The 15,493-nt window shown below is 48.7% G+C and overlaps 1 protein-coding gene and 1 non-coding gene across 7 annotated transcripts in view; one reads left to right on the forward strand and one right to left on the reverse strand.

Annotated features, from left to right (window-relative positions):
* Window positions 1-15,493, reverse strand: part of zswim8 (zinc finger, SWIM-type containing 8) — a 331,437-nt gene that overhangs the window by 234,903 nt on the left and 81,041 nt on the right. The window lies entirely within an intron of this gene.
* Window positions 11,989-12,107, forward strand: LOC147139368 (5S ribosomal RNA). The gene has a single exon (XR_015088836.1). It is a non-coding gene; the product is annotated as a 5S ribosomal RNA (ribosomal RNA).

Below are 15,493 nucleotides of genomic sequence, written 5' to 3' on the forward strand. Positions count from 1 at the left end.
TCTGAGGCATTAGGGTTAGGGTTAGGCTAGGTCTCACAAAGAACAATCATGTTAATGTTATGGTCTCTAATGAGGTCATTAACTAGTAGGGCTTTCAAGGAGAGTGATCTATATTCATAATATTCATAAAACTGAGTTTCAATAAAGGAGGCTGATCTAAACTATTACCCATCACAGGATCCCTAATCATAATATTAATAACGTTGCGATGCCTGGGTCTCGTATAGTACTTCGAGCAACTGTAAGCGTGGCAGGAAGTTATGACTGAAGGAATCTGATGGTTATTTGTTGGCTTCGAGTACTTTTGTGAGCAAGCACCTTATCATCGATAATAAAATGACTAAGGAAGAATGCATAAATCTGTCCTGTGGCACCACCTCAGTATGTAATGCAGCAGTGGGTGGTGAATCAGTATGTAAAATGTAACGCTCTCATCTACATAAAAAATGTGTTGTAAGAGTCTAGCACAGCACTAAGTTAGCTCTATCTTTACGGACTCCATACTCACTCACAGGCTCATGCATCACCTGTAACCCTGCCTTCTCTAATGTGGACTGTTATGGGAAGCTCCAACAGTAATATTCAAAGTATGTTTCGAGAAAGAGTGATGCCACTTTCCCAGTTGGAGTGAAGCCTATCCAACCTCAGCAGCTCGAGTCCGTCCCAGAAAGACAGCAAATTATCTACAAACTGCAGTCCCTGATCACTACAACAGCCACCGATTAAGCGAGAATAATCTGATGAACTTCTCATCATTGCCAGCAAGGGGCCAGAGACAATTACCTGATTACGACTCATCTTTCTGGCGAGATCACGAGTCCTTGATATGTGCTCCTTGGTTATCTCTGATTGCCTCATCCGAGTATTGTTGGAGCTGACACATATCACTATAGCCGAGTAGCTAGTATGGTTAGTCTTAATGCGGGTGTCTAGTTCTGTTGTGTGCCAGCTCTATACGGTTATCTTCAATATCAGGTGCTCTGGCCCCAGGAATACATATTACTGTGGCTGTTTTTTCAAGCTTAATGTTTCGGGTGATGGAGTCACCTATAACTTAAATGGAGGAGCCAGTAGATTGAGGTGGGATGGGACTGCTATTCCCTGCTATGCAGGGTCAGCGCGATTAGCAAGCCACTTAAGGCCAATATTAACAGGTCAAGCAGGTTGGCTATACCCCACGCTAACTGTTGTGTCCGCCGCATCTACGTTTACCACATTATCCTGCTCAAGCTGACGGGCACATCCGTCTAGCAGGCAAAGCCTCTCAATGAAAAGAGTGCAAGTGGTGCGCGAAGCCATACTTACGTTTAATCGCCCAGTGCACAAAGGCAGACAAGCTGATGAGCAGCCAAGAACCCACACTGATGTCCGAGCAGGGGTGTTGCCGACATTTAATAGACATACTCAATGTCAGGTGAACAGTGTGTCTACAATCACGCTGTTGTTGCACTAGTCATCATGCACGAACATATATAGCGCCCCACCTCTGCTCATATGAGAGTCCTCCGTCCCATCCCAGCAGTGCAGCCTTCTAGCTGCACACAAGCATAGAGAATCTTCGTGTGAAACCACGTCTCCGTTATGATGAGGGCACAGCAGTAACAAACATCGCAATTACCCATAGTTGGTAATTCCAGATCGTCCATTTTTATTGCCGACTGCTCTGGCATTGACGAGGCACAGGATTGGAAGAGGCGGTCTGTGTGAGTTGTTCTTTAGCCGTCGCAGAAGGCTGGACCCGCGACCCTGCTTTTGCTTCCTCTCCCCCCTCCGCCTGCACTGCTTCTCAGTCCCGAGAACAATCCACAGTGAATCTGGCGGTCTGACTAGTTCATCGACAATGTTGTGCTTAAATTGAAAGTCGCTTGTGTCATGATTCTGTTCTGTTTGTCCGGTTACCAGCTGGAGTGGTGGGCGGTTCCCTCTAGCGGCACACCTTCAACTCATTGTAATCAGCTTTGTATAAAAGGACTGCCAAGTTGTTTGTTCCTTGTCGGATTATTCCTCTGCTTGCTCCATGCTTGGTCGAGGTCCTTCCATGTCGACCAGATGCCTCCTAACCACGAGACTGTGCGACCCTGCCATCCCGAGCACCACATTATCCCAGGGGCGGCCGAATCGGTCGAGGAACCGATGCAGCTGGGAGGAAGGAGTCTGCGACTGAGGGAGAGACAGCGACGGGTCCGCGCAAAAGCGTGCTTCTACTGTGGTCAGCAGGGTCATTGCGTCTCCACGTGCATGACCAGACCTCCACGCCAGGCCGATCATTCCTCCCAGCATGGACCGCAGAGATCAGGGTTAGATCGACTCTACGCCAACTATGGGGGAGAGACTGAGGTCAGTACTCTCCGAGGGAACAGATTCCAACTCCAGGGAGAAATTGTCGGCCCGAACCAAGGCCTTGTTATCCGCACGCTCGTTGACTCTGGGGCCGATGATTGCTTTATTGACCCTGCTTTTGTTAAGGTACTAGGTTGTCCGGTCAAGACGTCAAGCAGGTGTGCGATCTCGATGGGGGACTCCTGGCGGAGCTTGAGCAAATCAGAGGGCCTTTGATCTTGAAAATTTCCGGCCATCAAGTAGAGAATAGGTGTTTTTTTGTCATGCCCATACGAGCCGCAACAGTAGTTTTAGGATTACCCTGGTTTAAGACCCACAACCCGGTCATCTCATGGGACCGCCCTGCCATAGTAAGCCGGAGTTCCTTTTGTTATGCTCACTGAATGAGGTCGGCTGTCGAGGGCAGTAAACCTTCCCGGGAAATTACATTTGTCTCGACAACGTTCCCAAAATATATCATGACCTACGTCGGGTAATTAGCAAGGAGTGCGCACTATATTTGCCTCCCCACCAACCCTATGACTACAATTGATTTAATACCCAACTCACCACTTCCTACAACCTGTTTATATCAGATATCACAGCAGAAACAGCAAGCCTTGAAAGAATATATTGACAATTCGCTCGCAGCAGGTCTTATCAGGCCCCCCAAGTCCACATTAGGGGCGGGGTTTTTCTTTATAGATAAGAAGGACAAGACCCTACGACCATGGGTAGACTATCGTGGTCTCAATGAGATCAACATTCAGAACAAGTACCCGCTGCCTTTATCGGATTCTAATTTTGCTCCTCTTCAGTCCGCTGCGGTTTTCACTACACTTGATTTACGTAGCGCTTACCATCTGGTATGTATTAAGGAGGGGGATGAGTGGAAGACGGCCTTCAAGACTCCTTTAAGGCACTTCGAGTACCTGGCCATGCCGTTAGGTTAACTAACAAACCCGCTGTCTTCCAAAGTTTGATAAATGATGTGCTCAGAGACGTTTTAAACATTTTTTGTTTTGTCTATCTAGATGACATTTTGATTTTTTTTCTCAAAACACCTAAGAACACCAGCAACACGTTTGAATAATTTTACAGCGGTTATTAGAAAAGTGTCTGTTCGTGAAGGCTGAGAAGTGTGAATTTCACGTAGAGACAGTTCAATTGCTAGGGTTCATATTCGAGAAGGGCCATCTTAGAGCCGACCCGTCCAAGGTTCAAGTGGATTGGCCAACACCCACCACCACAAAACAATTGCAGCATATTCTGGGTTTCGCTATTTTTTATTGTAGATTCATCAAGAACTATAGCCAGAGAGTGCTACCTTTAACCCGGCTTACGTCCATAAAGACCTCCTTTGAATGGAATATTCAGGCAGAACCAGCTTTTTGCATATGAAATTCACCAATCTTCCTGTCCTGCGTCATTCTAACACTGAGATATTTTATTTTGTAGAAGTGGACGCTTTCGGATTAAGGAGTGGGGGCTTTACTGTCCCATTGTTCCCCAGTGGGTAACCGTGAACCATTGGCCATTGTACTGGCCCTTCAAGAATGGAGACACTGGCTTAAAGGAAGCAAGGAGCCCTTCACCGTGTACACCGACCAGAAGAACTTGCAAAGAGGCTCAAGTCACGCCAGGCCCAGTGGGCATTACTGTTCACTCATTACAATTTCACCCTTACTTACCACAGTGGTTCGAAGAACGGGAAGCCGGCTGCCCTGTCCCAGATCCACGACCCCGCGGAGAGAGCCCTGGTCCTGTGAACATTCTCCCCAATCACTATATTGTGGGGGCGTGGAGATGGGAGGTGGTGCGGAGGATGCAGGAGGCTCAAGGGGAGACGCAAGTACCAGTGGAATGTCCCGCAGGTAGACTGTTTGTGCCCCCACAACTTCGATCAGAAGTGTTACAGTGGGGGCATGGTCAAAGGTGGCGTGCGATCCCGGGGTGTCATCTCATCTCACAGAGATTTTGGTGGCTGGAGCTTAAGAGAGATATCATAGATTTCGTCAAGATCTGCTCCGCCTGCGCCCGAAGCAAATCACCCCACCAATCACCGGCGGGATTACTGCAACCATTACCGGTTCCACCTCGACATTGGTCCCACATCTCCATGGACTTTGTCACTGGCCTTCCTTCATTCCAAGGCAAGTCTGTCATACTCACCATCGTCGACCGTTTTTCCAAGTCTGCTCACTTTCTCGCTCTGCCCAAGTTACCGTCCGCTCTTGAGACCGCCAACCTACTAGTCAGCCACGTCTTCCACCTGCATGGGATCCCGGTGGACATAGTATCGGACCGGGGTCCCCAATTCATCTCCCAGGTGTGGACACGGGAGCCGCCACCAGTATGTCTTCTGGATACCACCCTCAATCAAACAGTCAATCTGAAAGAGCAAATCAAGACCTAGAGTCTGCACTCGGGTGTGTATGCCTGAGTCGACTCACGTCATGGACCACCAATCCGCCTTGGGTGGAATATGCACACAACACGCTGGTCTCATCAGCCACGGAGCGATCACCTTCCATGGCCGCCTACGAGTACCAGCCACCATTGTTCCCGTCGCAAGAGGGACTGGTTGAGGTCCCGTCCATTAGGCTCCACTTGCGTCAGGCCCGTAGGGTCTGGAATGAGACCAGGGCCGCCCTGTCGCATACTGCAGCTCGCAATTGGGCAGCGTGCGGCGTACCAGGTTGGGCAGAAGGTGTGGCTCTCTACCAAGGACTTGCATCCTGCTAGCAAATTACGCAAGTTGAGACCAAGGTTTGCAGAACCATTCGAGGTGCAAGCCGTCAACAACCCGCTGTCTGTCATGATCCGGCTGCCACCAACCATGAAGGTCCATCCCATTTTCCAGGTTTCCCTGCTCAAGCTCGTGGCATCCAGCCCCCTGGCCCCGCCTCCCGTGGACCTGTCCCTTCTCCGTACCTTCCACTCATCTCATCCGTCTAAGCCCAGTAGTCCGCCAGGAGGCGTCCGTTGAGGGGAGGTACTGTCATGACTCTGTTCTGTTTGTCCGGTTTCCAGCTGGAGTGGTGGGCGGTTCCCTCTAGCAAGACACCTGCAACTCATTGTAATCAGCCTTGTATAAAAGAACTAGGGATAATAAAACCTCTTTGTTTAAACACAATCTGAGTCCACGTTTTTGGAGTCTGCTTCGGTTGCAGGTCCTCCCGGAACCTTGGCAGATTGAAACAAGAGATAGACCGATATGCTTTTTTCAAGGCCGATACAATACCGATTATTAGTAGTCAGGGAGGCCGATCACCGATATTTGAAGCCGATATTCATTTTCAGTAAAAAGGAAAATAAAACTTAACTTTTATGAAATGTTAGTCATATGATTATTGATTTTTTTTTCAGATTTGCATAATGTTGATTTTCAAAATTATTATTACAAGAAATTATTGACAGTGTAGATCTTTGTTATAAAATTATAACAAAAACTTCAGGGAGCTAGCTTCATGTAGTTTTCTTCAGTAAATTAAGTTCTACAAAATTTCAAAATGACAGAAATGGTCAACTTTCACATATCTTTGTTTTGATTTTAACAGTTTTAAATTATCAGCCATTAGATTTTTTAAAAAGTCCAATGCCGATATTCATCAAAAAAACAAATATCGTCCCGGCCGATAATCGGTTTATGCCTATTTGAAACTGTTCTTTTGTAGCCGAGATCCAAAAGTGCCTGGCAGGTGTAGTGGTGTAGTGCAGAAGCATATGTGCGCACAGTGCCCAGACAAACAATGATAAAATAAAAATAAAATCATTGAAAGGTAGAGCCGTAAGCTGCTGCATCCGTGCATCTACTGTCATACACCACAGTATAGATCAAGAAAAATATATTCAAGAAATATAGAGTGCCACTGTAGTGACCACGGTTCAAGACCATTCACAGCCAACATCCCCAGGACCTTTGGATTTTTGTATGTATATGAATTAAACAACCTGAAGACCACAGTCAATATCCCCAGGACCCCTTCTGATTATTTGTCTTCTGACCATGAACCTATTAAGGCCTAACGCACATGGCAAAACTTCTCTCTTAAACCTAAAGGCGAATTAGGAATCACCCTCTAAAATTTGTAGTTTTCCTACAAATTCAACACCTACAAAATAACATATCTCAGCCCCTGTAGCAGAAACATAATCCCCCAAAAATTGAGAGCTTAGAAATATGGCTTTCACACAGTTCTGAGTTCATTATTATTTACAATTTCAATTAAAAATCGACGAATAAAGTGTCAGTGCAAAAGAAGCACTATTCTTAATTTAAAATATTGATTGGTAATTACCAACATCTGTACTGTTTCAAAGCCGTCAATATCATCATTGTCTACGTAGACAATGAGAAAAGGACATGCTCGGACCCGTAGCGGTCCCTCTCTCAGAATACACAATTTCCAGACATCCATCCATCCATCCATTATCTGTACCGCTTCTCCTCACAAGGGTCGCGGGGCGTGCTGGAGCCTATCCCAGCTGTCTTTGGGCAGTAGGCGGGGGACACCCTGAACTGGTTGCCAGCCAATCGCAGGGCACACAGAGACAAACATCCGCACTCACAATCACACCTAGGGGCAATTTAGAGAGTCCAATCAACTTACCATGCATGTTTTTGGAATGTGGGAGGAAACCGGAGTACCCGGAGGAAACCCACGCAGGCACGGGGAGAACATGCAAACTCCACACAGGGAGGCCGGAACCGGGATCGAACCCACGACCTCTGAACTGTGAGGCGGACGTGCTAACCAGTCGACCACCGTGCCGCCTAATTTCCAGACATATTGATGATATATCTGCAGACATCTTAAGTGTGGTTTTGGACAAGATCCATATCAGTAACAAATATGCGTTGCAACTTGATGAGTCTACTGATATAAGTGGGCATGCTCAACTCTTGGCCAATATGAGTTTTGTAGAAGGAGACACAATCAGAGAAAACGTTCGATAGAAAAGTAGTAATATGTAACACTATGAAATGCACATATAATAAATTAGCAGATATTGTTCAACAACCGCAATACCTTACTAATATAATCAGGTTCAACTCAAGGAGTAAGGGAAAGTCAGTATGAGAAGGTAATATAGAATTTAATTGCTTGACAATATACCAAAAACACAGAAGACACAACTCTTGAAAAATACCAATATGGAAAAACTTAAAATTGTCCTTTCACAGCTTATTGCTGAATGATATCCAATGTCCGTCTGTTTGTTCAGTGTTTGTGTGTGTGCTACCCGGGTAGAATGTATGTGTGTATTGTATGCCTGTATGGCTGCTCAGTTCAATCTTATCTGGTGCAGGTGCGAATCTCCAGGTAGATGAAGATTATAGATTATCCTTAACCCTGCCTTGCCTCAGACAGAGACCCTGGGTGTGATATCCAGCATTAAAATAAAAAAAACCAATCTGCCATAGCACAAATTCAAATTAAGAATCAATCAATTACTGTACTTATTATATTTTCTTTCTCCTGTAACTAAGTGTAATTTCAAATACTGGTTACAAAATTAATGACAACCTATTCAGATATCATTATGCAATTAACAGTATTAATAAAAATGTTACACAACTTACAGAATATATTCAATCAACATTCTTTTTATAATTCACATGCCATTGAAGCAATTTGCATTTACCTCAAACAGAATGTACAATATGTATGTCTATAACGAAATGTAGGAAAATGTGTACAAAACACAAATTCAATTTACATACTCGACATATTTTATTGTCCACCACTAGACACGACATCCAGAACTGACGCAGTTAAAATGAACAACTCTCATAAGGGAAATAGAGGCATCCCAAAACTCAAATCTCAGTATGCTTAACATAACATGTCTAGGCTTACATATCTTACTCCAATTGGTTTTAGATGACAATTTAAAAATAACTAAAGACTTTAGAACCAGAACCTTACAGAAAAATGTGCATTAGACGATCGCTAGCATTAGCAACATAGCATGCTAAAAGATAGACCCACCGGAGTAAATCATAAAACAAGCAAAACCAATCCACCAGTCAGAGCAGTCTGGAACTCCCCATCAACGGCTTCACAGTAAATGCACTCAAAAAATATGACAGTATACTTGACAAAAATACCCTCAGCTTCTCTTAAGACTTATTGTGCTTTGGTCAGAACGGGCTTTTTTTCTGCTGCGTAACAATCCCAGCATGCAATGCTCATATCGCTGTATTGGCTGCATAACAAAGACATAAAGAGCCATCTAGTGGCTACTTTAAAGCACGACAGTTATCTTCAAACAGTTCTCATTAAACTCAAGGCATTCAAATAGAAAATATTAAGCATAAGGCAAAATTAACAATCAATACTCAATGAACTGGACTGTACTTTTTATAGGGGTTACATTTCTATTTTGCAAGGCTTTGCCAAGAAAAACAACAGGAGAGGAAATTGTTTGGGTCACATCCGAATATCTGGGAAAAGGAGGACTTAAGTGGGAAAACTCCACGAGTGTCTGCACTGGTGGAACTGCAGCCATGATCGGGCGCACCAAAGGCTTTGTAAGCAGAGTGAAAGAAAAAAAACAGAACAGATGTGATCATTATGCACTGTTTTGTACACCTCGAAGACCTCGGAGCCAAGACTTTACCAGCAGACCTCGTTCCTGTGTTGGATGATGTTCTGCGGATTGTAAACCTCACGTCACAACCTGTGAAAAGTCGCATATTTGCAGCTTTGTGTGAAGAAATGGGAGCAGAGCCTTGCCGTTTCATACGGCGGTCAGATGGTTGTCGCGAGGCAAGATGCTGGCGCATGTGCATGAGCTGCGACAGGAACTTAAAGTGTTTCTGACAAATGAGGGGTCGGTCAGCGGTTATGCGCTACGCAAAGCTGCTTGCAAGTGATGAGTGGTGTGCAAGGCTGGCATACCTGGCAGATATTTTTCATCATCTGAATGAACTGAACACACTAATGCCAGGCCAAAAGGAAAACCTGCTTACAAGTACAGATAAAATAAATGGATTCCTTTCAAAGATGCAACTCTGGCCGCAACATGTGGAAAGTGGAAATCTTGAAATGTTCCCACTCACCAATAATTGGCAAGATGTTAATAATGTTGTACTGTGTGAGATAATAGTTAAACATTTGAAAACTCTTGTGGAGAAATGCCATTTTATTTCTCTTCTGCCTCCACGAAGTGATTGACTGAGACACATTCAGCTCTGAATCAGCTGTTGGAAAGGACATGACTTTACAGGAGCAGGAGGAACTAACTGAACTGATCGTGGTCTCAAGTTGAACTTTGCTGTTCTACCTTTGGACAGTTTTTGGTTGGCAGCTGCCAAGGAGTTCCCCATGCTGGCCAACAAAGCTATTTTGACATTGCTCCCATTTTCCACAACATATCCATCTGAGGTGAGCTTTTCAAGCCTGACTGCTGTAAAAACTAAAAACAGAAAAAGGCTGAGAGCTGTGGAGGAAGACCTTTGTGTGTGTCTTACAACACCACTACCTGTCACCTGCAGAAGTTCTCTGACGACTCTGCGATTGTCGGCCTCATCACAGGCGGAGATGATCGGGAGTACAGAGAACTTACTCAGTGTTTTGTGGACTGGTGCCAGCAGAACCGCCTCCTGATCAATGCGGGGAAATCCAAAGAAATGGTGGTGGATTTCGGTAGGCGCCAGCACTCTTCACCTGCACCAGTGAATATCCGGGGAACAGATGTTGAGAGAGTCTCAACTTACAAGTACCTGGGTGTTCATCTGAACAATAAACTGGACCGGTGCGACAACACAGACGCCCTCTATAGGAAGAGTCAGAGCAGACTCTTCCTACTCAGGAGACTGAGGTCTTCAGGGGACACTCCTCAGCAACTTTTATGACTCGGTGAATTGCATCGGTCATCTTCCAGGGAGTGGTCACCTGGGCAGGCGGCGTCTCGGCCCGGAACAAGAAGCGGCTAGACAAACTGGTCAGGAGGGCCGGCTCTGTCCTGGGCTGCTCCCTGGACTCTGTGAACTCGGTGGGGGACAGGAGGATAATGGCCAAGCTGTCATCAATGCTGGACAACCCGGACCACCCCCTCCAGGGCACCCTAACAGCACTCCACAGCTCCTTCAGTGACAGACTGTTACACCCAGAAGGATAATGGCCAAGCTGTCATCAATGCTGGACAACCCGGACCACCCCCTCCAGGGCACCCTAACAGCACTCCACAGCTCCTTCAGTGACAGACTGCTACACCATCGCTGTGCAAAGGAGAGATTCCGCCGTTCCTTCTTGCCTGCTGCTATCAGACTCTTTAACAAGAACATTGTGTAGTCTCTACAAACTGGCGGACATTAGTGCAATTGTGCAGTCCTGCACCTGAGCTCATATCGTGCAATACCCAATATTCCCCACTACTGTAATACCGTGCAATACTCAACATTCCCCACTACTGTTAGTCTAGTTTTATTTTTATCCAATGCTGTCCCTTATATTTCACTACAGCACTGCAGCACTGTCACTTACTTAGAGTATTTTTCCTCTGTACTATGTACAGGCCAAAATGAGTGTTCCTCATACTTTTTATGTAGATGTATGTTGGTGTGTATATACACATGTTACTGCGTATATTTACATAGGTTTGATCCTGAATGTTTGCCGTCAATGTTATACATTAATTGCTACATTATGCCGCCGTCCCTGTGTGACCTATATCTTTGCTGCTGTAACAATGAAAATTTCCCCACTGTGGGATCAATAAAGGCATTCTTATCTTAACTTATCTTTCATCGATTCCTGCCAGGATATCAGATCTGTGTTTATCCACACAGGCCGAATGTTTCAGACTAAGTAAGTATCGATATGAAACATTAGAAAATCCTTTTTTCCAGAGCTGGGCAGTCCGTCACAGAGCCGGACTGGTCGGAGTGGGGGCTGACAAATTTTAAAAAAGGCCTGGACAAAGCATGGCCGGAAGTGGATTTTAGTCCGGCCCACTAATCAGCCCTCATGCATGTGACATGGTTGCGAGGCGGTCAAATTTAATCTCAGCCTACTCGGTGAAACGCTCCTTTGGGGCTTCTTTCTATTCCCGCATTGATGCGAGCAACAACTGCCGCATTGATTAAACATGACCTACGCATTATGCTGTTGGCGACAGGTCTGCAACACATGCCACGCACACATCAGGAATTGTTGCTGCTCTGATCGGTCCATTATGGCACATGTAGCGATGACATACAGTTTCCCACTGAGGAGAGGATGCACGTTGCTGCTGCAAAGCAAACTATTTCGGCAGCGGCGTGGATGTTATGTCATGTATGTGCGTAAAGAAGCTACTTACCCACGTTCCCCCTTCGCCGCAACCATCCAGAACATTTTCGCAATAAAATTAAATTGTCTAGTCATCTCGGTCCCTGTATGGTTGTATCAGGCACGATATCCATTGTTGTCGCTGTCTTTTTGAAGCGACGCCCCCCGACTTGGAACGTAACTGTTTCAAAACAACTTGTCGCCACGAGTATAGTCAAGCTGAGCGCAGCATTCAAGGATGACGCTGGCACCTCAAGGTGGAGTTCATGCACTTCTTTTGGCGTCTTCCCTACTTCGACAAAACCAACCCCAGGGTTCGCAATGGAAGTAGGCACACGCAGCAGTGTAAGTACTAGTGGCGCGTTTGTCTACAGCGGGTTTTAATAGAGCTTACGGCCATACTACCCTGAAAACGCCCGATCTCGTCTGATCTCGGACGCTAAGCAGGGTCGGGCCTGGTTAGTACTTGGATGGGAGACCGCCTGGGAATACCAGGTGCTGTAAGCTTCCCCCCGGGAGCCGTCACCTTATCGTGGTGGAGGGGTTTGCGCGCCCCAATGATCCTAGGAGCTACGTTGTCTGGGGCTTTATGCCCCTGGTAGGGTCACCCATGGCAAACAGGTCCTAGGTGAGGGACCAGACTAAGCACGGCTCAAAATGACCCCTTATGATGAGAAAAATTAACGGACCACGTTTTCCCTCGCCCGGACGCGGGTCACCGGGGCCCCCTTCTGGAGCCAGGCCTGGAGGTGGGGCTCGACGGCGAGCGCCTGGTGGCCGGGCCTGCACCCATGGGGCCCGGCCGAGCTCAGCCCGAAAAGGATACGTGGGTCCCCCTTCCCATGGGCTCACCACTGGTGGGAGGGGCCAAAGGGGTCGGGTGCCGTGTGAGCTGGGCGGCGGCGGAAGACGGGGACCTTGGCGGTCCGATCCCCGGCAGCAAAAACTAGCTCTTGGGACATGGAATGTCACCTCTCTGGCAGGGAAGGAGCCTGAGCTGGTGTGTAAGGCTGAGAGGTTCCGATTAGATATAGTCGGGCTCACCTCCACGCACAGCTTGGGTTCTGGTCCCAGTCCTCTCGAGAGGGGTTGGACACTCTTCCACTCTGGAGTTGCCCAGGGTGAGAGGCGCCGAGCAGGTGTGGGCATACTTATTGCCCCCCGGCTTGGCGCCTGTACATTGGGGTTTACCCCGGTGGACGAGAGGGTAGCCTCCCTCCGCCTGAGGGTGGGGGGATGGGTCCTGACTGTTGTTTGTGCTTATGCACCAAACGGCAGCGCAGAGTACCCACCCTTTTTGGAGTCCTTGGAGGGTGTGCTGGAGGGCGCTCCACCTGGGGACTCCATCGTTCTGCTGGGGGACTTCAATGCTCACGTGGGCAATGACAGTGAGACCTGGAGAGGTGTGATTGGGAGGAACGGCCCCCCCGATCTGAACCCGAGCGGTGTTCGGTTACTGGACTTCTGTGCTCATCACGGATTGTCCATAACGAACACCATGTTCAAGCATAAGGGTGTCCATATGTGCACTTGGCACCAGGATACCCTAGGCCGCAGTTCGATGATCGACTTTGTAGTCGTATCATCGGACTTGCGGCCGCATGTTTTGGACACTCGGGTGAAGAGAGGGGCGGAGCTGTCAACTGATCACCATCTGGTGGTGAGTTGGCTCCGATGGTGGGGGAAGATGCCGGTCCGACCTGGCAGACCCAAACGTATTGTGAGGGTTTGCTGGGAACGTCTGGCAGAATCCCCTGTCAGAAGGAGTTTCAACTCCCACCTCCGGCAGAACTTTTCCCACGTCCCGGGGAGGCGGGGGACATCGAGTCCGAGTGGACCATGTTTCGTGCCTCCATTGTTGAGGCGGCCGATCGGAGCTGCGGCCGCAAGGTGGTCGGTGCCTGTCGTGGCGGCAATCCCCGAACCCGCTGGTGGACACCAGCGGTAAGGGATGCTGTCCAGCTGAAGAAGGAGTCCTATCGGGCCTTTTTGGCCTGCGGGACCCCGGAGGCAGCTGACGGGTACCGGCTGGCCAAGCGGAATGCGGCTCTGGCGGTTGCTGAGGCAAAAACCCGGGTGTGGGAGGAGTTCGGGGAGGCCATGGAAAATGACTTCCGGACGGCTTCGAGGAAATTCTGGTCCACCATCCGGCGTCTCAGGAGGGGGAAGCAGTGCACCATTAACACTGTTTATAGTGGAGATGGGGTGCTGCTGACCTCAACTCGGGACGTTGTGGGTCGGTGGGGAGAGTACTTCGAAAACCTCCTCAATTCCACCGACACGCCTTCCACTGAGGAAGCAGAGCCTGGAGACTCTGAGGTGGGCTCTCCTATCTCTGGGGTTGAAGTCACCGAGGTAGTCAAAAAGCTCCTCGGTGGCAAAGCCCCGGGGGTGGATGAGATCCGCCCGGAGTTCATAAAGGCTCTGGATGTTGAGGGGCTGTCATGGTTGACACGTCTCTTCAACATCGCGTGGACATCGGGGACAGTGCCTCTGGATTGGCAGACCGGGGTGGTGGTCCCCCTTTTTAAGAAGGGGGACCGGAGGGTGTGCTCCAATTACAGAGGGATCACACTCCTCAGCCTCCCCGGCAAGATCTATTCAGGGGTGCTGGAGAGGAGGGTCCGTCGGAAGGTCGAATCCCGGATTCAGGAGGAGCAATGTGGTTTTCGTCCTGGCCGTGGAACAGTGGACCAGCTCTACACCCTCAGCAGGGTCCTCGAGGGTGCATGGGAGTTTGCCCAACCGGTCTACATGTGTTTTGTGGACTTGGAGAAGGCGTTCGACCGTGTCCCTCGGGGAGTTCTGTGGGGGGTGCTTCGGGAGTACGGGGTACCGAGCCCCCTGATAAGGGCTGTCCGGTCCCTGTACCACCGATGCCAGAGTTTGGTCCGAATTGCCGGCAGTAAGTCGGATTCGTTTCCTGTGGAGGTTGGACTCCGCCAAGGCTGCCCTTTGTCACCGATTCTGTTCATAACCTTTATGGACAGAATTTCTAGGCGCAGCCGAGGTGTCGAGGGGGTCCGGTTTGGTGGCCTCAGTATTGCATCTCTGCTTTTTGCAGATGATGTAGTTCTGTTGGCTTCTTCAAGCCGCGATCTCCAACTCTCGCTGGAGCGGTTCGCAGCCGAGTGTGAAACGGTCGGAATGAAGATCAGCACCTCCAAATCTGAGACCATGGTCCTCAGTCGGAAAAGGGTGGCGTGCCCTCTCCAGGTCGGGGATGAGATTCTGCCCCAAGTGGAGGAGTTCAAGTATCTTGGGGTCTTGTTCACGAGTGAGGGTAAGATGGAACGGGAGATCGACAGGCGGATCGGTGCAGCGTCTGCTGTGATGCGGACCCTGTATCGGTCTGTCGTGGTGAAGAAGGAGCTTAGCCGAAAGGCGAAGCTCTCAATTTACCGGTCGATCTACGTTCCTACTCTCACCTATGGTCATGAGCTGTGGGTCATGACCGAAAGAACAAGATCTCGGATACAAGCGGCCGAAATGGGTTTCCTTCGCAGGGTGTCCGGGCTCTCGCTTAGAGATAGGGTGAGAAGTTTGGCCATCCGGGAGGGACTCAGAGTCGAGCCGCTGCTCCTCCGCGTCGAGAGGAGCCAGTTGAGGTGGCTCGGGCATCTGATTAGGATGCCTCCTGGACGCCTCCCTGGTGAGGTGTTCCGGGCATGTCCCACCGGCAGGAGACCCCGAGGACGACCCAGAACACGCTGGAGAGACTATGTCTCCCGGCTTGCCTGGGAACGCCTTGGGATCCTTCCGGAAGAGCTGGAGGATGTTGCTGGGGAGAGGGAAGTCTGGGCTTCCCTGCTGAAGCTGCTGCCTCCGCGACCCGACTTCGGATAAGCGGGAGATAATGGATGGATGGATGGATGGGTTTTAATAGAAAATTA

This window comes from Filicampus tigris, chromosome 11 (genome assembly GCF_054856515.1).
Source record: "Filicampus tigris isolate MCC_2025a chromosome 11, RoL_Ftig_1.0, whole genome shotgun sequence".
In the NCBI taxonomy this organism is placed as follows: domain Eukaryota; kingdom Metazoa; phylum Chordata; class Actinopteri; order Syngnathiformes; family Syngnathidae; genus Filicampus; species Filicampus tigris.